This window comes from Solanum dulcamara, chromosome 3 (assembly GCF_947179165.1).
Source record: "Solanum dulcamara chromosome 3, daSolDulc1.2, whole genome shotgun sequence".
NCBI classification, from domain to species: domain Eukaryota; kingdom Viridiplantae; phylum Streptophyta; class Magnoliopsida; order Solanales; family Solanaceae; genus Solanum; species Solanum dulcamara.
Window position 1 is genome coordinate 801,095 of NC_077239.1, and position 23,176 is coordinate 824,270.

The window sequence follows — 23,176 nt, forward strand, 5'->3', positions numbered from 1 at the left end:
TAAAAATATTTTCAAGAAAACGATTAGATTGCGATATGGATTTTTTTAAAAACTTATAAAATTCTACTTGTGAAATCTAAGATATAAATAACGTGTCATTTTCAAGCTTGATATATAATAAACCACCACAAAGGATGTATAAAGACACTTATGCCCTTGCAAAAAGTCTTTTTGTTAACATTTGATTTTATTTTAATAATCGTAATGTCTAGGTCGAAGAAAGTTTTAGTGTAATTATAAAATTGTTATCGTATCACGAGGTACGATTTTGACTCTTGTGGCTAGACATTTCTTCGAATCTTATGCATAATAGGAGTTTAGTACACTAGTTATTCTTTTTTATCATGTTTAGGCCAAAATTTTCGTACCACAATTAATTCTATGAGGTCGTCAACAAATATATCAAATTCTAAATCATTCCATCACAATCCATTTATGAGTTTGTTTGTCTAACTTTCTACATTGAGTCATTGATGGTTAAGAGCATTTTTTATTTATTTTTTACAAAATGATAAAATGACTATAATACTATTAGAAGTCTACTAATTAGGATTAAACCAAAATGGAAACCCCCAGTAAAGTACACTTAGATTGCTAATTAGATTTAGCCTTTATGTGTGCTTTAATTTGCAAGCGAATCTTATGTTGTCTATATTCTTTTAAAATGCTATTGTATTTGTATCAGGTTCTTCAATAATAATGTATTTTTGAAGAATTTGATATATATTTATCTATATTTTTAAAGAATTCGAACAACATAGGCTAAACGTATGAATGTTTCCTTACCAATACAATTAGTATTCTTGTAATGATTAGTTGGATTAATATGATTTTGTTTAAGTTAAATATTAAAAAAATTAAATCATGTCACATCTACATTCTAGTCCACTGTTTTTCATAGTAACACCCCATTATACAACAACAAAAACAACCCAGTGAACGTGGAATTTAGGGAGAATAAAATGTACTCAAACTTTACTCTTATCAAGATAGGACAGCTGTTTTCGAGAGACCCTCTGCTCAAAAGAAGCATAAAAAAGGTCACATAATTAGCTGTAGTAACATCCCATTATGAGACCAAAATACTTTTAACTGAACCTGTCTAATTCGGCTGAAATGACACTAGACCCCACATTTAAAAGTAATAATATATATACTAGTAAAAACAAATAAGGCTAATAAAAAAGTTTTTTTTTCTCTCTTGGATAAGCACTTGATTAAGATATATTCAACTTTATTTTATAAGAACAAAGTTGGATATTAACAAAGTGAGAATAATTTGGATCTTTTATTTTTTATTAGAGATTTCGAATTTAAATATTTAGAAATAGAAAAAAAAAGCATAGGAACTTAGCATCAATCTAGTAATCGAGTCTTGATGAGGATATTTGACCTTGAATGAAAACTCAATTAATTAAAAAAAAAGTTGGACTTGTTGTTTTATAGTGGTTCTAATTAATATAGACAATTAGAATTTCATCATTAGAGGTAGTTTTTTTTTTTTTTTTGTAACACTCGTGGAAATAAGATATGATTAGTTAGTTAGGTGCATGCCACTTTTATATGATGCACTAGACAAGTACTTTAAGTTTATTTCAAAAGAAGATTACCTAAATACTTTAAATTTGGTATCTCATAGAGAAGGAAGTCAAGGGCAATTTTGGAATTTGAGTAGGTAACTATATGATGTTTACCTAAATATTTTTTATTAACAACTAATATAGGGCCACAAAGCAACTTTACATTGGAAAAAAATAATCCTATATATTAGGCATTTGAAAAGGTGGAAATAGTATTATTTTATCACCACCAAAGTCTATGAAAGCAGTAATCATCATTAATCACTAATTTTAAGTTTAATTCTAAATATAAAATTATTTTTGAGCAGGGGCGAAGTTAGGTAAAGACAAAGACGTTTATCTAGATTTTTTTTGATAGAAAATTATACTATTTATATATGGTTAAAATTATTTTTATGCATATATAATGGATGTTGAATCGTCTTTGGCTTTTTCGTATGTTTACTTTCATGTATTGAAATCCTTTGATAAAAAGTCTAATTGCGCCACTAATAAAGAGTGTTTTACTTCTAAGGTAAATTTTTTCAGTATGAATCCAAATTAGTAAAGCCTCAAAATAAATAATTGACAACAGGTAAGAAATTAGCTCCACCTCTACTAATATATAGACAATAATTGATATGATTTGGTGAAAATATCGAATAAGTTTCACTCTAATAATTAGTGCATGAAATTATAATAAATTTCACTAATATAATAAAAGTTTTTAAATTAAGAAAACTACAATAATATTAGAGTGTAAAACATCGAACATAGTCCATAATTGTTTATATCAAACTACAACTACATGCTAATTTTTTATTATTTATTTTGAAAATGCTAAACAAGTTGAAGTGAGAGATTTATCTACGAAAGGGAACGAACTATTTATTTATTGTTTCAATAATAAATTACTTAATTCAGGAATATATTTTCCCCCTTAATTAATTAGCCGGCCAATAGCAACAACATATTTAATAAATCAATTTCATTAAGATTCTTTAAAAACAAATAATTGTATTTTGTTTGAGAAGAATAAGTCCAATTATTATAAATGAACCCATAATAACTAGTCAACTTTGTATATTAATTAATCTATCGTCCATTTGTGCAAATTGGAAAAAGCTAGGAATAATATACTTAATAAATTGGACGGTGGAAATATATATATATATACATATATATTAGGTGAAACAATAATTAGTTAATAGAATCTATGCTTTGGTAATATTCCTTTAGAAAGTTTATAATTTCTACTGTAAATCCTACAGATAAATAGATAATAGTCCTAATGTAATTCCGTAAATTGAGTCTGAAAAAAATGTATATATGTATTTTATTTTTATTTTTTTATGAATTAAAAAGATTGTTTTTAATATACTTTCGATTAAATTTTTTTATTTAATTGAGTAGATAATTAAATTAATATATATTTAAACATATTAAATTCGACCAAATCCGTAAACCACACACTTCAAAAAATAAATGAAATTAATTAATACTCTAGATGCCATGTTCCATTTAGATAAGTAGTAGCTAATACCTTTGTGTAGGAGGAGAATATGTTAAAGCAATGATGTTGAAACGATTAGGTATTATTGTACTATGTGAATTAAAGCACAATAGTAAGTCAATTATTAAAGTCAATACCTATTGTGACGTAATGATTCAAAAAAAATTAGTTTTTTTAATCAAAGATTTTGAGTTCAATTTTTTGTGAATGACAAAAATTTTGTTGAAAGCACCGTTTTTAAAATAAGCCTTATAATATATGAATTTAAATTTAATCGAATCTCAATTTAAAGTATTCTTTAGGTCAATCATTAAAAATGATGCCATGCTTGTACGATATTCCCTCACATAGTATATGTACCACTATATGTCTTTTTTCCAAGGGTTCTTTTAGTTGTAGTATAAGTTATTCTCAAATTTTAGTTATTTTAAGATTGTTATTCCACTTTAATTTTAATATAAGATAAAATAATATTATGAAATATATTGTTAAGCAATTTTATCTTAATCAAATATAAAATAAATTTATCCTAAATTAATTTCAAAATTAATTATTTCTTATCTTTCATACCAGGTGAGCCCTAATAGTGTTATCACTATATTCACCATCATTTTGCAATCCACCATTCACTTTTAGTGGACCTTTTTGAAATATAGATTAAAAGTTTAATATATTGACAATTTCTTAAATTTATCAGCAAACTTAGTTTAGATATTTAAACTATAGCTTAATTATTTCAATTGAGCATCTTATCGACGCATGATAAAGTGTTCATATAATATATCAGATGTTTTTAGTTTAAATTTTGAATTTTTTTAATGCATGTTCTCAAATATTTATTATATAGATAAGTTAATCGTTTAAAATATGTCATGTCTTTAATCACACAAATTAATCTCAATAAATCATAAACATTAACATGTTTCAATTGAGAATAATGTGTATAATTCTAGCCAATAAATACATTTTAAAAAAATTCTAATCAAATAAAAAGACTAATCTTAAGTGGGTGAGAATATAAAGGACAAAATATTAATATTATGAGCTCGACATTTTTATCTAGGTCATATTAAATTGGACCATCTCAAAATTTTGGACCACCATTTTGTTTTATTGAGCTTTAACTAAACAGGCATTTTAATAATAAGAAGTTTTGGCGAGGCTAGTATGATAGGAATAAGATCTGTATATATCATATAGGGAGCTTTAGTGCATTGGACTGCCTTTTTTATTATTTGAAATAAAACAGATTAATAAAAAATTCATACAATATATTATGACGATCTATAAAAATTTACGATAATATATGCCCACCACGCAATTTCCCATGATGGAAAATATATTGCATAGGCCCATAAATTCACATTTTTAAAACAAATACTTCGGACATCTCCATGACAATGACGACTCAAATTGTAGCAAATATGGTCACTCCTATTGGTTGTGATAGGTAAGTGTTCTAATATTAATATTCATAATTACAGGTTTTGAATTCGACTTCAATTTTTTGACATGGCTCAGTTGGTTTGGAGGATGGTCATTCACATAAATGATTTGGAATCGATCCTCCCTCAATACCTTCTAAATCGAATATGTCGCACAACACTTGCCTAGTGTGGTTTACATTCCCTGTGTGGAAGAGATTGTAGCAGCTTCAGGTTATCCTGAAAGTTTTTTAAAAAAAATCGACCTCTATGATACTTTTGGTAGTGTGATATTTAACACCAAGATCGAGGACATATCACATAAATCTTAAAAAATAAAAAATAATAATAGATAAATTATGTAGCTAAATTGCAAAATTGATCACAAATCATGATTAACAAAGGATTATAAAAAAATATATCATAGCTAATTTCAATTTTTTCTTTTTGCAGTATAGAAGAAACAACATCTTTCTAGGCTGACAAGCTTCAAAAGGACGTGTGTACGTGATATTTTAGATAAATCTCAATATTTAACATATATTGGAGAGGAAAGTTTTATAACGCATATTACAAATTCACATGATATATTCGCCTTTTGTTCGATGATGACGTAGTCCAAGAAACATATCCGTAAGGCTTGTTGAGACAAAACGGACAATATGTCATGATACATGGGTTGTGACAGATAGGTAGCACTTTACTTCCAAAACACAACAGCGCAACTTGCCCTTTTGAAACTTACGAGGGGCGAATAAGAGCTCGTCGAACCTAGATGCCTATCCAAATTTTATAATTTAAATGAAAATGACTTTTGTACATTGGAGAATAATTGTCCGTAAATTAAGCATTAAAACTATAATGTATTATTTTGGTATTGTATTATTATTAGTTATGACTTTCAAATTTTCCAGCTCTAATTATCCTATTTGTCTTTTAATAGCAGCCATGGCCGCCCCTTTAATTTCCACCTCCATTAAATAATTAATCCCTTTAATTCCAAATACTTTTATAATTTTTTTTCTCTGGCCTTTTATGCTCTATAAAATGAGATATCTGTACTAAAATTATTTTTTTAATAGATCAAAGATACTGACAAAAATGATGATAAGAAAAAAAAAAGGTTTTAATACGAACTAACATTTGTAGGTGCATTTTCGTCTATTTATGGTGTATGCAATTTTTTTGAAATATAGTTTAATTTATTTTAGTCTATTTCAAGTGTCTGAAATTGTTACGATTTCTGTGATTTGATAAGATTTTTTTGATGTTTTTTTGTTAAAAAAATTTCTTATTAAATATTTAGTAAATATTGTTTGATGTTTTTGGTTAATTTTTATTATTAAATATTTATTTATCAAAGTTTACTAAATATTTAACGGAGATCAAAAGTAAGTTTGAAGGACCAAAACTGCTCAGTTGTAAACCTACTCCAAATATAAAGGATCATTTCTGCCATTTTTTCCACCAAATTTAAAATCTTGTGGCTGACCTTTTTTTCCCTTGTATATAAACAAATTAAAGGACACTTGCATCTTTTTTTTTTTGTTTTTTTTTTTGTGTCTGATATCTGTATTAGAGTTCGCCTAATTTAGATTCAAGCTGAGTAGATGCTCATTATTCGGGGATAGCGCTCCCTATCGAGTATTTTTCTATATCCAGCGCTCGAACCTGAGATATTTGATTAAGAAAATGAGTAGTTCATCCACTACCGCACCACATCCTTTGATGGTGTCTTTTGTTTACTTGCTTTTCTTTTTCTCTTTCATATATATATATATATATTTTAATTTCAGTATGATTAAAAGAAAATAGAGTTATATTATTGAACTTGAACATTATAAATTATATGTATATTCAAGAAAGTAGTTGTTTGGTTCAATTATTTAATAATAAAATTGTTTCATGGTGTTATTACTCTGGGTTTTTTTGTGGGTTATGTAAAGCAAAAAAAGATAATGTGAAAGTTAGCATCTTGTTTTTTCTCCTTTTGTAGTTTTGTATGATTAAAGTTGATTCTGGGAAATATATCATTTTCAGCATGGAAATGAAAAGGAATTTGAAAAAGAAAATAGACATGCCAAAAATAAGTTACAATTGATTTTGGACATTTCCATATGGACACACCTACTCTAAACCCATCGGTGGCCTCTTAAAGTTGGTACCAACTTTCACTTAGACATCTAAATCAGGAGATGTTTATTTTAGACACCTTATGTAAGGATCGAATGTGTCATCTTGACACTTTTTAAATAATTTGTTGTTGGACTCAATCGCGTGTATTACAATTTCGTCCACATGGATTAGTTGACCAATTATATCATGTCAACTCTGTCTTCTTTACATGTCATATTAGCTTTAAATTTAAATGCTCAAAAGTTGATCTTCAACTCCATTTTCTCTTCAATTCAAAAACTCATCTTCTTCAGTTCACCGATCAAAACCCTAGGTAAGAATATGAAAGTTCAATCTTTCTTGATTTTCATTCAATTCTTAGTTAGTACTAACTGTTATGTTAGTTTATGTTGCCAATTTTCAGGTTTAAAGGTTGAAATCAAGTGTTGGAGATTGCAAGGGTGAACTTCAATCCAGGCTTTTTGACATTTCTATCAACTACTTCTTGTGTTTGCATGTTTCATTTGTTGAAGAAGAAGGTATATGTTCTGGTTGTTTCCATTCTCTTTTAGCATTTTGTAACTAGGTTTTTTTTGAAAATTGCACTGATAAAGTAAGGGGCTTTTTGGGTATTTCCTTGTGTTGGGGTCTTCTTTTTGAGATGTGAACGACTATATATTGACGTGTTTTCATCATGGGGGTCATGTTATCGCAGACCCTAACCCTACTTACAGAGGAGAAATAGATGTATTTGCCGTTGCCATTGATAAAGATCATTTTAGCCTTGTCGAGTTTCTTTCATACATTAAAGACCTTGGGTACACAAATGTGAAGGATTTTTACTATCAAAATGAAATTAACAATGAATTTGTCCGAGTTACTTCTGATATTCAATTGTTAGACTATGTGAAAGACTTAATAGATGGTGATGACTTTCATGTTTATGTGGTTCATGAAAATGATGAGTTAGAGGAATTGCCAACTCCAGCTTGTCTTTTAGCATGGCCAGACTCTGTTGATGTTGGAAATGTGGAGAAAGAGGTTGTTTCAGATGTGAATGAGACTAAGGATGTTTCAGATGTGAATGAGTCAGATTTGCATAGTAGTGACTCAGATGTAAATGTCATTCCTGATGAAGATGATTCAGATGTTGATGAAGAATTGAGATTCCTTCGATCTGAAAGGAGGAACAAAAGAAATCCTAATCCTAAGAGAAAAAAGAAAGTACTTGAAGAAATACCAGTTGGTGGAGCTGGTATTGATAGAGGCTTTGAAAATATTTGAAGAAATAAGAAGGATAGATATGTTGGCAGATTAGGAGGAGATGAAGAGTTTATTGATAGCTCAGACTGTGATAGTGATAATAGCACAGATGTGCTAGATGTAGAAGCTGTAGGGGTGTTGATCAACCAGGAAGAAGGAAGTAACTACCCATAATTCACAATTTACTGGTCAAAGCTCACAAGGAAGTAGCCAACTTGAACCAAAAAAATTTAGCCAACCTGAACCAACAACATTCAGCCAACCTGCATCAACAACATCAAGCAAGTATGCTTCTTCAACAACAGTTTGTGCTGATACAAGTAGAGTTAAGAGGGTGAATGATACAAGCTCAAGCTAACCACCATCATACGTGGATACAAGCATTCCTTTTACAAGAGGAATAACAAGTCAACTACCTCAGAGGAGAAAAGAGATTGTTGGACAAAAGAGAGAAGGAGTAGTTGCAACTGGAGAAGATTCAGCAAGAGGGGGGGACAAAGAAGCCATCATATGGTGGATCTAGTAATGTTGGATTTGGTATATTTACAAGTGCAAGTGGAACCCAAATACTCAATGTATGTTGTTTTCTCCTTTGATTACATACTATTCTTCACAAGTGTAGCTTACTTACTAATTTTGGTTTCTCTTTTTCTGTAAAAACAGCCAGGGACTTCAAGTCAAAGAATTCTACCAACAGATTCAAATTTTAAGGATGCAAGTTCAACAGGCATAGACCTTGGTTTTAAGCCTAGAGGCTTAAGATGGAAAAATAGAGATGCTGTCACTACCTCCCAGTTGTAGCAAATGGCAAACAAAAAGAAGAAGTAACAGCAACACCAGCTTTAAATACTCTCTGCTATGTAACGTAATAAACACTTTGAGGATTGTAACCTTATATTGATATAGGTTGTAGATATATCAGAAGCAGTAAAGCTTGATACATGAAAATCTGATACATAAACTTTCCTCTTAAATTCGAATCTAATACGTGAGAATAGCTGATACATAACCATTCGACATATTCGACAGATTAAGGGTTGATACATTGAAGATTGTTGTATTAGTTTTCAACTAAATTGTGGTTGATATATAACATCTTGTATTGATATAGGTTGTAGATGTATCAGAAGCAGTAAAGTTTGATATATGAGAATCTGATACATAGACTTTCCTCTTAAATTTGAATATGATACATGAGAATAACTGATACATAACCATTCAACATATTCGACAGACTAAGGGTTGATACATTGAAGATTGTTGTATTAGTTTTCAACTGAATTGTGGTTGATATATAACATCTTATATTGATATAGGTTATAGATGTATCATAAACAGTAAAGCTTGATACATGAGAATCTGATACATAAATTTTCCTCTTAAATTCAAATTTGATACATGAGAATAGCTGATACATAACCATTCGACATATTCGACAGATTAAGGGTTGATACATTGAAGATTATTGTATTAGTTTCAACTGAATTGTGGTTGATACATAACTTCTTGTATTGATAATAAAAGATGTATAGTTTGGTAATTTCTTCTTTTAACAATTAGGCTTCAATCTCCATATTCCAAACATTACCAACCCAGTAACGATGACACCAACAATAAATATATTTCTTGCTCGATTTATTTTTTCATCAAAAGCCTTGACTTTCTTCAACAAACCCCAGATCACCTTATTTGCTTGAGGAGGGTGTCGATCTTCATACCAATAAAAAAATCACAGCCACCCATTTTCTACAAAATCAATCAGAAAAAAAATTAGAAGCCCACAATTAACTATATAATTAACTTTAAGAAAAATAAAGAATTACTTTACCTTTGAAAGTTTACAAGTAAAAAATCTATGACCTGAATTTAGTTGGATCGAAGAAGTCTTTAATAGTGCTTCATTACCACATTTACAATATTGACATTCACCCAAAGAGGTCATGAAAGAGTCGGAGAAGCTTGACATGGAAGTGTAGGAGAAGTTTGACATGAAAGAGAGAAAAACAAAGAAGAAGAGAGAAAACTGATTTTATTTTTCAAAACAGAGAAAGAAGCTAAGAATTAGGGCAAAATTGAAGAAGAAAAGGTATAAATACATGGATGAGAGAGATATTACCGTTATAGGCCAAGTATGATGCCAGATTAAATTAAAAAACAGCTTCTACGCGCCTTATATAGGTGGAAAACATGTGAGCTGTCAACTGTGTAAAAAGTGTCAAGATGACACATTCGACCCTTACATAAGGTGTCTAAAATGAACATATTCTGGTTTAGGTGTCTAAGTGAAAGTTGATGTCAATTTTAAAGGATCACCGATGGATTTCGCCGCCCCTACTCTTGTTACATGGTTGATGATTTATTATACAAAAAAATCATTTCTTTTTGGGTTTTTTGCCATATATCTGATACCTGCATTGAATATCGATTAAATTTAAACTCGTGTCGGGAGGTTTCACCCATGGACAAAGGTCTTTACCTATGGACACTTGAACCACAAACCTCTTATTAAGGATGAAAGAATATTTACCGGTACTCCAGGTGTGCAAATTTTCAACCGAATTATCACCAACTATTTATCAAAACACACTTCAACTATTAATTATTTCATTTTCCTATTTGTCTAATCACCTTTCCTCGATTCTTCTTCTAACCTATCTCTATCTCTCTTAAAATCTATTATATATAATCAATTTCTCACACCTCCTCACTGGTGCATTTGCTCTCCTTCTTTTTACATATTCGAACCATCTCAATCTCTCTTTCCTTATCTTATTTATCACGCAGACCACTCCAATCTTCCCGTATAATCTCATTCTTAATTTATTTATATTAATAAGCTCACATATTCATCTGAGCATCCTTAATTTTATTATGTTCATTTTCTTTATGTGTTGCATTTCAAGGGGCTAAATCTAGATAATTAGCCATAAAGTTATAAGAACTACTATTAAATTTAAGTGTACTCTATTAGTAGCTTTCTAGAGGGCTGAGTCTATATAAGTGATTAATTAGCCATAAAGTTTTGCTTTATTGATGCTAACTCCCTCCATAATAATTCTATATACTAGCCAGTGGCTACTTTTTGCATGTTGAAGTACTTAATGCAAAATATTGATATTAAATAAAATGTCAACTTGTGTATAATTATAACCAATAAAAAAATTGATTGTATTGTTTAAAGCGAAAAGGGTCAAAAATACTCTTAAATTATTTGAAATGAACAAAAATGTTTTTTATTTATAGTTTGGTCCAAAAATGTCCTTGTTGTCAATACTTTTGTTCAAAAATACATTTATTGTTATTTAATGGGTCAAAAATACTCTTTTTAAAATAAATATATTATTTATTTTCTTTTTAGCACATGCTTTTTCTAATAATATTTCTTTTATTAGCAAATGTTTATTCTACTTCAATTAGAAAAAAAATTTAAAATATTTTTTATTTTATTATAATTATTTTTTATCATTATTTGAATAAAAATTAATGATTGATTTATTATGATCTTATATATATGACATATATTATCCGTTAAACTTAGAGTGCATGAAATTATTCTTTTTTAATTGATAAAATGAGATTACGAAGAATAAAATAATTTTCTACATTTTTTTAATTTAAAGTGGTTTAAAAAGAAAAAAAAAGAATAGAATTTCTTAAAAGTAATATTTTTATAAGGAACACGATTTGTTTTTTAAAAAGGTATATTTATTCGGAAAAGGACATTTTGACCAATGTTGTAATAATAGGGTATTTTTGATCCATTAAATAACAATAAAGACAATTCTGAATCAAAATATTAATGACAAAAATATTTTTGGACCAAACTATAAATGAAGAACATTTTTGATCATTTCAAATTGTTTAAAGCATTTTGACCCTTTTCCCTTGTTTAAAAGAAGGGGAAAAAGTTCTTTTAAAAGCAAGGGCTTTATATTAGGGGCGTAGCCAGGGGGCAAGACAGGTTCATTAGAACTTTCTTCCTTTGAAAATTTTATATTATATTAATTTTATATAAATATATCGAATCTTCTTAATTTCTTCTTATATTTATTTTTGTATATTTTAAATTTCATCTGTAAACATCTTGACGTTGCCACTACTTTATTCTGCTTAGAAAGTCTATTTAGTGTAAATCAAAATTAATTGAATCACTAAATTTAACGTCCAAAAAATATAAGACTAGGTTAGGGTGGGGGTTGAGCTAGAGGGGTGAAAAGACAGCTCTTTATAATAATAATAATAATAATAATAATAATAATAATAATAATAATAATAATAATAATAATAATAATGAGAAGTGTAGATGGGGCTATCCGCAACTTCTCCCACACAAAGTGCAACAACACTCAATTATTTATTAGCTAACCTTTTAGCCTAATCATTAATTTTCACTCTATTTTATTTAAAATCATGTTCTCGATCAGTAAATTAAAATTGTGCAATGTCAAGCTAAAATTGTGCAATGTCATGATCTCTAAATATTTTTTATCTCCGTTATAATCATCTTTTATATATAAACATTCTTGACTGAACATTACTCTATCTCATACAACAATATTAATTTTAATTATCACTCTATAAAATTTACCTTTATCTAAATAAAACACTAACAATTTGACCATTTTGAATAATATAATCTTTAGGAATTGACAATTTGGCTCAAAACTCACCAACTAGTTGTTGACTCCAAAAAGGGTGTGGGGGCTAATTTTTACTTATAGAAGGGGAGAAGCTTAGAGGGTGCGGGGGTCAATAAAGTCGACACCTAGTTTGGAATTTAATTTGACCTATTAATATTGATTAATTCTATATTATTTATTAGAAAGTATTTTATTCTTTTAGTGCATCTATTAGGTGTAAATACGAAATAAGTCAGATTAAAAAAAATTGAATATCGAATTATTAAATAAAAAAATTAATAACTTTATTTGAGGAGATACTACTATTTTCAATTGCATAATACTTTTCACTCATCAAGTATTCAAACATTTATCAAGAGAAATTGAAAGTTGTACTACTATGTCTTCCTTGTCACAATTATAAGTTTAAAAACCAAAAAAAATAATGTCATTATCAATTAACAAGTCCTTGTAAATTGTCCCATATGTTTCAATAAAATGAATATGGTGATACATATTTTGTCAAACTCAGAAACTATTGTATCTTTTTTCCCAGGTAGTACCTACCTAACTATAACTCCAATTTTCATTAACCAATCAGGATTGTGGCGTTGGATGGATACTTAATAAAGTCGTTAAGATTTAAGTATGAAAATTCACTTTCTTTACGCAACACGATTTCAAATAAATCAAAATATTAATACAATTAGTAAAAATCGAATAAATACGCAAGAAAATAGTAATAGGATTATTCTCTTTTTCTTCTTCTTCTCTTCTTCTTATGATCTAAACATTGTAGTCTCCAACTAAGGTTTATGCCTTAAGCTTTCATGTTTTTTTTTTCTCTTAAGCACTGAATTAATTATATTTGGGAGGTCAGTGATATCGTGATTCATAATAGAGTATCACTCAGGGGTTTAACCGATATAAAAACATATTAAATTTAGATGAATCTAATAATTAAATATTGAATTTATCCATGTGTAATTAAATGGTTGAGATTTTTCATTTTTCTAAATAGAAATTACTTAATTCCATTAGTAAATCTGACCGACACAAATTTAAATTAGTCTGATTGGTGAATTTCAAATATTAAACTACTAAACAAAAAATGTAGAGCACCATGATGGTAGGGTGGTTACTTGTCTTGTGGATAATTGTGAGAATCTACACTAAAAACAATGATGATGAAAAATGAAAACTCATGAAATAGTTGAAACAAAATTGATCCACTTATTAAAAGTTTATTTTGTTTGGACCTACATGTTTGGGAAAATAATCTTTATAGTTGTCTTTCAACTTTATTAATGATTATTGTAAGAAAGTTATATAGGAGAAAATAATACCCTACCTATTTTAATTTATTCGTCTTATTCTTTTATAATTTGTTTTAAAAAAATATATTTTAATTTTTAATTTTTCATATAATATATTTAAGATCATAAAATTAAAAGATAATTTTATTTATTTTTTTTTACATATTTTTAATTTAAAAATATATAATTAAAAAATATATTTATTTTTAAAAATTTATATTAAATTAAAATCAGATAAACAATTGAAACGAAAATTTAGATTTTATGTGATTTATACTTGTGGCCCTCAATTCAGAGTTCACATCACATCTAAATACGAAAAAGTTTTGTTTAGTTTTTTTCTGTGTCTGATTCATGTGATATGTCTGCCATTTAATGAAATTTTATATAGTAACTTGAGATTGGAAAAGAAAAGAAAAATAAGGAGAATAGTTTAGTGACTTCGTGCAAGATGTGAAGCGATTGTTCATGACATATGAAATAATTATATTAAAAAATAACTAGTTAATATTATTATTGACTAATGATTTTATAAAATTATATGTATTTGAAGGTTTGTAATAACAAATATTTATGCCTAAAAGAAACATGTATATATATAATTTATCAATTCGACACCTTAATATATTTTGATATCTTATTATGAATCATGATTTGTTTAGTCGATAAAATTGTATAAAGATTAAAGAAACTTAGATAGTTTTTACAATTTGTGAAATGTTTATATTTATAATGAGAAAATATAATTTAAAAAATTCAAATTATATATCTAAATAAAAGCTCAACTTCATATCAATTTACTAGGAGTTTGAAGAACCTACCTAAAATGAGTGTCTCGATATCTATGCCAATGTGCACGCACATGCGATGTTTAAAATTTACAAAAAAAAGTACAAGTTACTCTTTTCATTCTGTTTTATCCTCGACGTTAATTACTTTTATCATAATATTTATATTAAAATAATTTGACTAATAAATAATTAATGAGGAGAAAAATCATATTGATTTGTTCTTATAACATGATTTTAGATATTATTATTCAAAAACAGAGTAGATAATAAAAATTCACTAGCTAATTTTTTTGAGCTTAATTATGGTTGATTTTAGATATGTTTTTCAAGCACACACAAAGTTCACATATATAGATAATCACAAATATTTAAAGTCACAAAATAAGTTCAAATAATCTACGTTCATAATAATATATAGTCTATTTAATAACATAATATTTAATATAATTCATGACTCTCCAAAAGAAAGTTTATATGGTAAATAATAACTTAATAGTATCACTAGTCCTCATTCATCTTCAGAATTAGAATGCATAATCGTCTTTGCCATTTTATATGCATCATCATATGCGTCGCCAACATTTGCATCCTCATTAGAAGTATCTGTATCGTCTCCATAGGGCGAGAAGCCCGCACCATCAGGTGCAGTCATACCATCTAGTAATGTTGTTGAGCATTATGTCGATGTTTTTATTTCAATGCACGAGAGAGACTTTGAATGAATTGAGGAGTTTTTGGACACGTACGTGATTGTGTGGTGAGTGAAATTTTTAATTAGCTATATACAAGTAAACTCAAATTTTCACGTTTATTAATCATTTTATTATGCACATACGTCTAGTTAAATGATAATTACTTTATTTAATTCAATCTAGACATGAATTGTCTTAATTGGATTAAATAATGTCAGATAATTTTTAATTAGACATATAATTAAATTAAAGTTTACTCACTACACAATTATGTATGTAACCAAAGAACTACTCAATTTATTCAATGCCTCATGCGTTGAATTAAAGACATTGCAAATTGTCCAGAGTTTACTTAAATACAATTCAATTACTAAACGTTTGATAGTCGGTTAAAAGATAATACCTATATAACTCTAACCAACAACATGTATATGTCTATGTGTGAGGCATGCCAAGTCATACATTATGTTCGACATTTTATTGATTGATAAATGGGTAAATCTAGACTTTCCTTTCCAAGCTAGCTCATCCAACGCCCATTATTTCTCCCCCACTCTTTCCTTCTTTCTTTTATCTTCTTTTAGAATATTTTTCATTTCATAAAATAATCTTGCTCAATATTAGAAATTTCCCAGCAAGCATATTAATTTCTTTTTATTTAATGATTTCTTTTTCAATATTGTGTAAAATATTATCATCTCATTTTTGTAAGTATATCACAATAACAACACACCCATCACAAATCCACAAAATAGGATTTGGGAGGATAGAATATAGGCAGCCTCACCATACACCTCGGCTCAAGAAAAAATAATTCACAATAATATAAGGAAAAACAACGTAAATAAAGACATCACGACAAAATACAGACAATCTGACAAATCATCCGCTTCTACCCTAAAATGATTGTTAGTAATTTTAAGAATTAAATTAAACAATCAAATTCTAATGGCTATGGAAACTGTCATTTATAATTTATTTATTTATTTTTTTGGGTGGTTAAGGGAAAGGGGGGGGGGGGGGGTGAAGGAGGAGGAAAGGTTAGTACATATTTCACATCCCCCTTAATTATAAACAATAGCTATTCTTTTTCTTTATTCCTAACTGACTTTTTCAAATGACTATAAAAACTAGAAATATAAGTAGTTGAGGTCATGACCAAACATGTCCTCCATCCAACTTCTTTTGTTTCTTCTTACAAAATCAAAATCACAAAAAAAACTACCTCGAGATGATCCATTACAGCAAGGTTGCTACCCATGAGATCTTTGTATTCCTGTGGTAATCAGACATGTCAAAAATAGAACCTCCCTATCGAGGAATGGCGTGAGGTTGTACAGGTACTAATCAAAACCGTTTCAACTTTGCTAAAATCTCTCAAAAAAGTCGTATCAAATGTGTACTAATCAAACTTACCTTAACTTTTGGAGGAACAATGCCTTCTAGACGGATGACTAGGGGTTTGGCAGAGACTGTTGAAATGAGCAGGTGATAACTACTGTGAAAAATTCAAGATTGGACATAGCTTGTAAACAACAGAAGATAGAACTTGAGTGAATCCATATAGAAGACCTGAAAACGATACATATTAGGTCTAATACAGATCAGACAGAAATAAGAGCCTTGACATGAACTAAGACACAAATTATTCCTGTTTTTTGAGTAGTTCAACTCAAGAGATTGCATGTCTCTCCTAATGAACCAGTAGATCATAGGAAGAAAACAACTGATTTATCTTGCAACGTCTCATAAATAGATCCATGTTGGGGGACAGTAACATAAAACACTGGGAAATTATCAAGTGTAACAATGAAAAATGCTTTCTTCTGTTACATAAGCTTAGAGGTAGCTAGTAAAGCATCAAAAAAAACATATGGTAAATAAGAAGCAACGAGTAAAATCAAACTCAGAATTGAACATAAAGATATGGTGAACAACACATTTGTAAAGCCTTAAAAAACTGATACGACAAGCAGTATTTGTTAGACTGTTACCTTTACTGTGCTATCCGACAAAGCAACAACAACTAATTTACCATCAGGGCTCGCAGCAACGACTATAACATCATCATTCATTTTTAAGCTCCTCCCAGATATCAGTCAATTTCTTTCTTTTAACTAATCGAGGAAGAATTTGCAAATTGATAAAAACCTGGTGGGGGAATTTCCATTTATTCATCAAAAAAAACGTCCCTTTTGAAGACAGAAGAGATGCAGTTAAATGCTTATACACCTGTATATCGATAAATATAACACATCACTAAATACTAGCAGGAATAGGAATAGGTGTTCTTTTTCAAGTCAAAACACAAGAGGCATAGTTGTAAGAATTCCAATTAAGAAAGTAAGTTTACGTACTTCGCCAGCCTTTTGCAGCATTTGAAATTCCCAGAATTTAACGTCGTGATCAACACTGCCAGTGAGAAAAACTGTCCCATAAAGCAATTGACTGAACAGAACCACCATGTGCTTCCACTACTTCCACACAAGAACCACTTCTAACATCAATAAATTCCAGAGTCCCGCCCTTTGAACAAAACGACCGCATACTTGTTACCTGGAACAAACAGTCCTCAACCATATCCTGAATCAATTGTGCGGAGGCAAGAACCAGTAGTAGGATTCCATATTTTAATTGCATTATGACTAGTCGACATCAAAAGAGTGCTATCTGATCTGAGAGTAACACTTGTGATATCAGCACGATGTCCTTGAAGCTCAATAACACTCAATTTAGTAGTTGAACTGCTTTCTATAGCATGAAATTCCAATAAATTATTGTTCAAAGACAAAGCTAAGGTAGCCAATGAATTCTTTGAAGTAACTGGAGAGAAAGAAATTGAGGAGATCTTCTTTCCAGCCCGTAGGGTCTGATGAAGCTTGAAGATATTCGGGACTGTAGCAACAATACTTATCTCTCCTTTTTCCGTTGCCTCAAGGCCTTCTTTAGCAGCTTTCTTCTCATTCTTTATATTGATTCTTCTTTTCTCTTTGCTTTTAGATTCAGATTCATCCAGCACACGGAATATTTCTACAGACTTCCCTGCAACTTGACAAGCCAGTAGGTTTCCCGACTTGTTAAACCTCACTGTTGCAACTCTAGCCTTGCTTTGGCGTTAATTTCACCAAATGAATTCAATACCTGCCATTTGTTTTCATTAGGCAAGTCATGCTTTATAGTGTAAAAACGAAGTTGAGGATCAGTAGAACCGGTGACCAGATACCTTTCCTCAGGATCGATATCTATAGACCATATTTCAGTATGGTGACCACTAATAGTCTGCATACAATGTTGAGTATCAAGATCCCATACTCTCAAAAACTTGTCCTTAGACGCTGTTACCAATTTTTCACCGGAATCTAAGAAAACAAGATCAGTAACCTGCGACATAGAATAGATGTTAATGGAACAAAATTAAGAAGACACAACTAACACGTTATGCCTAGTTTGAAGATAGTAAGTATGAACCTGATCACGGTGTCCATGAAGGCGAAACAGGCCAGTCTCACCATAACATCACCATCTTTGCTTACTGTTGGTGAAATTACAAGATTACAAATTACAATTGAAAAATAAAATGAAGAAATTAACTTCACTTCTTGGCTGAGGCGCGGATATCTCGCTTTCTTTAAAGAGATTCAAGCCCACTGCAGTAAATCATTTCACTGGTCCAGCAGTAGTCCTCTTGACTTGTCCCCTCCAGGATACAACAGCCTTATCACAAAAATGTAACTCAACAAACTCTGGACAAGAGTTGAGTTTAAAGCTCTTCACAAAGAATACCTCCCTTCAACTAATAAGAACTCTCTTTTTTATATATACTTAACTCTCTCAATTTTTTCTTCTCTTATCTTACCTTTCAAAACAAAGAAGACCTCTCTATTTATAGGAGAGAAAATCATACAAAGACGAAAAAATAATAAAATGTCATCATTATCATCATTTAGTGTACCATTATGATTTAGTGCACCACTTATTAGTGATAATTAGATTAAAAATACATAATAATATGATTTAGTGTACCACGTATTAGTGATAATTAGATTAAAAATACATAATGGAATGATTTAGTCTTGCACTAAATAAAGATGATAATGAAAGACATTTTTATGCACTAAAGAAAGAATAATAAAGATGACATTAAATGTCATCAATGGACAATTGCTAAAATTGCAATTTAATAAAATGTTAAAATGCTCACACTAACACTTCTTGATGCTAGTAATGATCCAAGGTTATTGTATCGAAAGGCCGTTACAGCCTCTTTATGTCCATTCAGTGTCGTTTCACATATTCCTTTCTCGGAATCCCAGATTCTAATGGTCCCTTCAGCATAACCACTTGCTATCTGCAATTATGTTCACCAAATTTATCACTACTAATAAAACCATGAAAACATATCATAAGTTTCACAATCTTTTCCTATGCTCTCTGGTAAACTGTACAATATAATACAATACAATACATACATTATGAAACAAAAAAGGACAAGAAGATTTACGTGGAATGAAGAAGATGAGGAAGCAATTGATGTAACGGCAAGAGAAGGGCCTTTCGAGTTCGACGAAGGTGTAAGCGTTAGTGCTTTAATACAAACACACTGCCTCACATGCCATAAACTAATTTTCTCTAATGCCGGCGCCAACAAGTGTTTACCGGAATTGTCATAGACAATGTTCGATTCACCGAAAACTATAACACCAAAAGAGGCCGCCGGTTCATACCGGAGATAGGCCTTCACCATTGTTACAGGGTTTAAGCTCTTTCTCCTTTTTCCCAGGTTATGACTAATAGTTATATTAGAGCCCGACTAATCTGAGTTAACTTGGATCCAATTAGAGTAGTGCCTCAAAATCAAAATTTATTTTTTCATATCTAAAACTGGAAATCAAAAATTTAAGAGAGGACTAATGAAGAGAGAAACAGAACAAACTAAAAATAACCTATAGTTTTAAAAAGGAAAAACTACACATAGACCAATTATGAAATTATTTCACTCAAATTGGACCTAACCCAAACTATTTATCCTTAATAGACTAATGACCCAAACTATTTACCCTCTTACCCACTTTTTCCCTTTTAATTTCGTGCATGACGTCATGCTGACGTCAGCATCCTGCTCCTCTTTGGTACCATCAGAGTATATGATATCAAATGCGCGAGATAGTTAAAAATAAGAGGTATAAATGTAATGGGGTATCCAATAGTAAATAGTTTCCTTTTTGGGGTATAACAATATTATCTCTTTTAAATATATATATATATATATATATATATATATATCTTAATTTAGTATATTATAACTTGCGAAAAAGTTTAATTTAACTAAATTAGTATTTTTAATACTCTTTGACAATTATTCGTATTGAGTTTGATAATTTACTTTTAAAATTTTTATATGATTTTATAATTTGCTTTTATTGAGTCGAGGGTCTCCAGGAAACAGTCGTCCTACCTTGATAGGAATAAGGTCTGCGTACACTCTACCCTCCCTAGACCCACGTTGTGGGATTTCACTGGGTTGTTATTGTTGTTGTTGTATATGATTTTATAATTGTATAGATATCTATACTTTGTTTTAGATTATAAATTTTAATTTTTTTTGTTTCATTCTTAAAGCTTTGTGCGTGTCAGATACTATCACATAAAAAGTTGTAATATTGTATTAACAATAACAGTAGTAATCTTCAAAGATAACTCTTTGGCCTTTCGACGCTTCGGCGATTTCACCCTTTGAATAAAAAGGGGGGCTAGCTGCTTCAAGTGGAAAGCGATAGTTAATCCCAAACTTGCCCACGTTCCTCCAAACCAACCTCAAAAGGCAATTGCAAAGCGAAGCCCTTTCTTCCAATTCAAATTGGTGAAGCCGCTTCTATATCTAACCACCATTCCTGCCAATTAAATGAATCGTAACTTGCCCACCGCTCCTACTAAGAGGAAGGCGATAGTGAATTCCAAACTTGCCCATGCTCATCCAAACCGGCCTTAAAAGGATATTGGAAAGCGAAGCCCTTCCTTCCAATCCAAGTCGGCGAAGCCATTCATATATCTAATCACCGCTCTTGCCAATCAAAAGAATCATAACTTGCCCATCGTTCCTTCCAAATGAAAAGCAATAGTGAATCCTAAACTTGTCCGCGCACATCCAAACCGACCTCAAAAAGCGATTGGCAATGAAGCCTTTCCCTCCAATCCAAATCGGTGAAGCCGCTCCTATATCTAGCCACCGATGTCATGACCCAACCAAACTGGCCATGCGGGCACCTACCCTAACACCTAGATAAGAGAACCTTAAAAGAAATATCATGCGAAAGTTTAACAATTACTGATAGTAGGCCAAAAGAGTTATGAAATCACTTTATATCAACTTAAAAAAACTCTAATGGTTTATTACAAGGAACAATCTAACACCCCCAAAGATACTAGTGTAAACATGTACAAGAGCTTCTAAAGATACAAAATATAAATAAAGTAATGACATAGATCCTACCATAAGGAAGGAAGAGTAGAAGTTGTTGGAGAATCATGTTCGTCTTCAACTAAGAAACATCACCGACCCTGCAACCAGACTATGCTAAATGACATAGAAAGAGTAGTATCAGTATAAACAACAAGTATTGATAGGCATCATCGGTCAACCCGATACCCACCGCATAATATAAGGAAATCAAAGAGAAGAAAATATGCTCTTAATAAATACACCGCCAAACCTTTATGCGCAACTCTTACTATTCTCAATAACCTTATTAAATTCGTTCAAGACTAACTCTCATCCCTTATAGTTAGTCCGCTGCCAAACTCTAATACAAATCAAGGCCTAACCCTTTTATCATATAGAGGAGTTTCCAAACGACGGGTCACTACTAACTCTATCTAACAAGTTTATTACCTTTAGCTTTCACACCAACACCTGGCCCTAGAATGATTAACATCTCACTTCGAAGAGGTAAACATTTAAGTGAACTAAGACTTACCTCATAACCGTACTAGCCTGCTATGGCAGGACCTATTCCGCTATGGCGGCCTCGCCACAGCGGAATTCCTCCCACCAAAGCGGCCTGGCCAGAGATAGTAACTCTGACTTCTCCCCCAATCCCCATTTTTCACACATACCAACAGGATGCCATTAATATCTGACTTTAAGTCACTAATCTTATTAAACCACATCAATTGCTCTCCACTTGTTTACCACGGCCTCACACCTGCGATACTGATGCATCTAGCAACTATAACATAATCAAAATATGCATATATATAGAAGCACATTACCATTTTAAGAGCAATATACAATTCACTGTTTAAATCTTAATTACGACTGTTAACATGGTAACACTTGGACCTTCGGTCCTTTCATATCAATTATTACACAGAATGGGCATGCTCAATTATCATCAAGTCAGTTTCTCTATCATCACACATATAGTCCAGATCAATTTACAGATAATAGCCACACAATGGTTCTCTCATGTAACCCATACCCAAACTATTAGTGTGTCGGCGTGACAATTGATCTAATATTTAGTATATGTCGGAATGTGACACTCGATCCAATATATGTATCTGAATATGACACCCAATCTAATATATATGTCGAAACGCGACACGCGATCCAATATATGTGTTAGAATGTAACACTTGATCCAATATATGTGTCAAAATGCGCCACCTGATCCAATATCACAATTACAATACATAATCACAGTCCAAAACAGATAATTCACATACTTGCACAATCAAGTAATCAGGCTCATTGCATGTTGTTCACAAATAGTCATCTCATTAGTTTTATTTCATATTATTGCATAAATGCACATTTCTCAACCATTTCACATGGAACTGTCACTACGAACACACACACACACACACATATATATATCCTATATT

At 30.4% G+C, this 23,176-nt stretch overlaps 1 pseudogene; it reads right to left on the minus strand.

Moving 5' to 3' along the window:
- Positions 1-16,759: 16,759 nt before the first annotated feature.
- LOC129881395 (uncharacterized) lies at positions 16,760-20,036 on the minus strand (annotated as a pseudogene).
- Between the last annotated feature and the right edge of the window lie 3,140 nt (positions 20,037-23,176).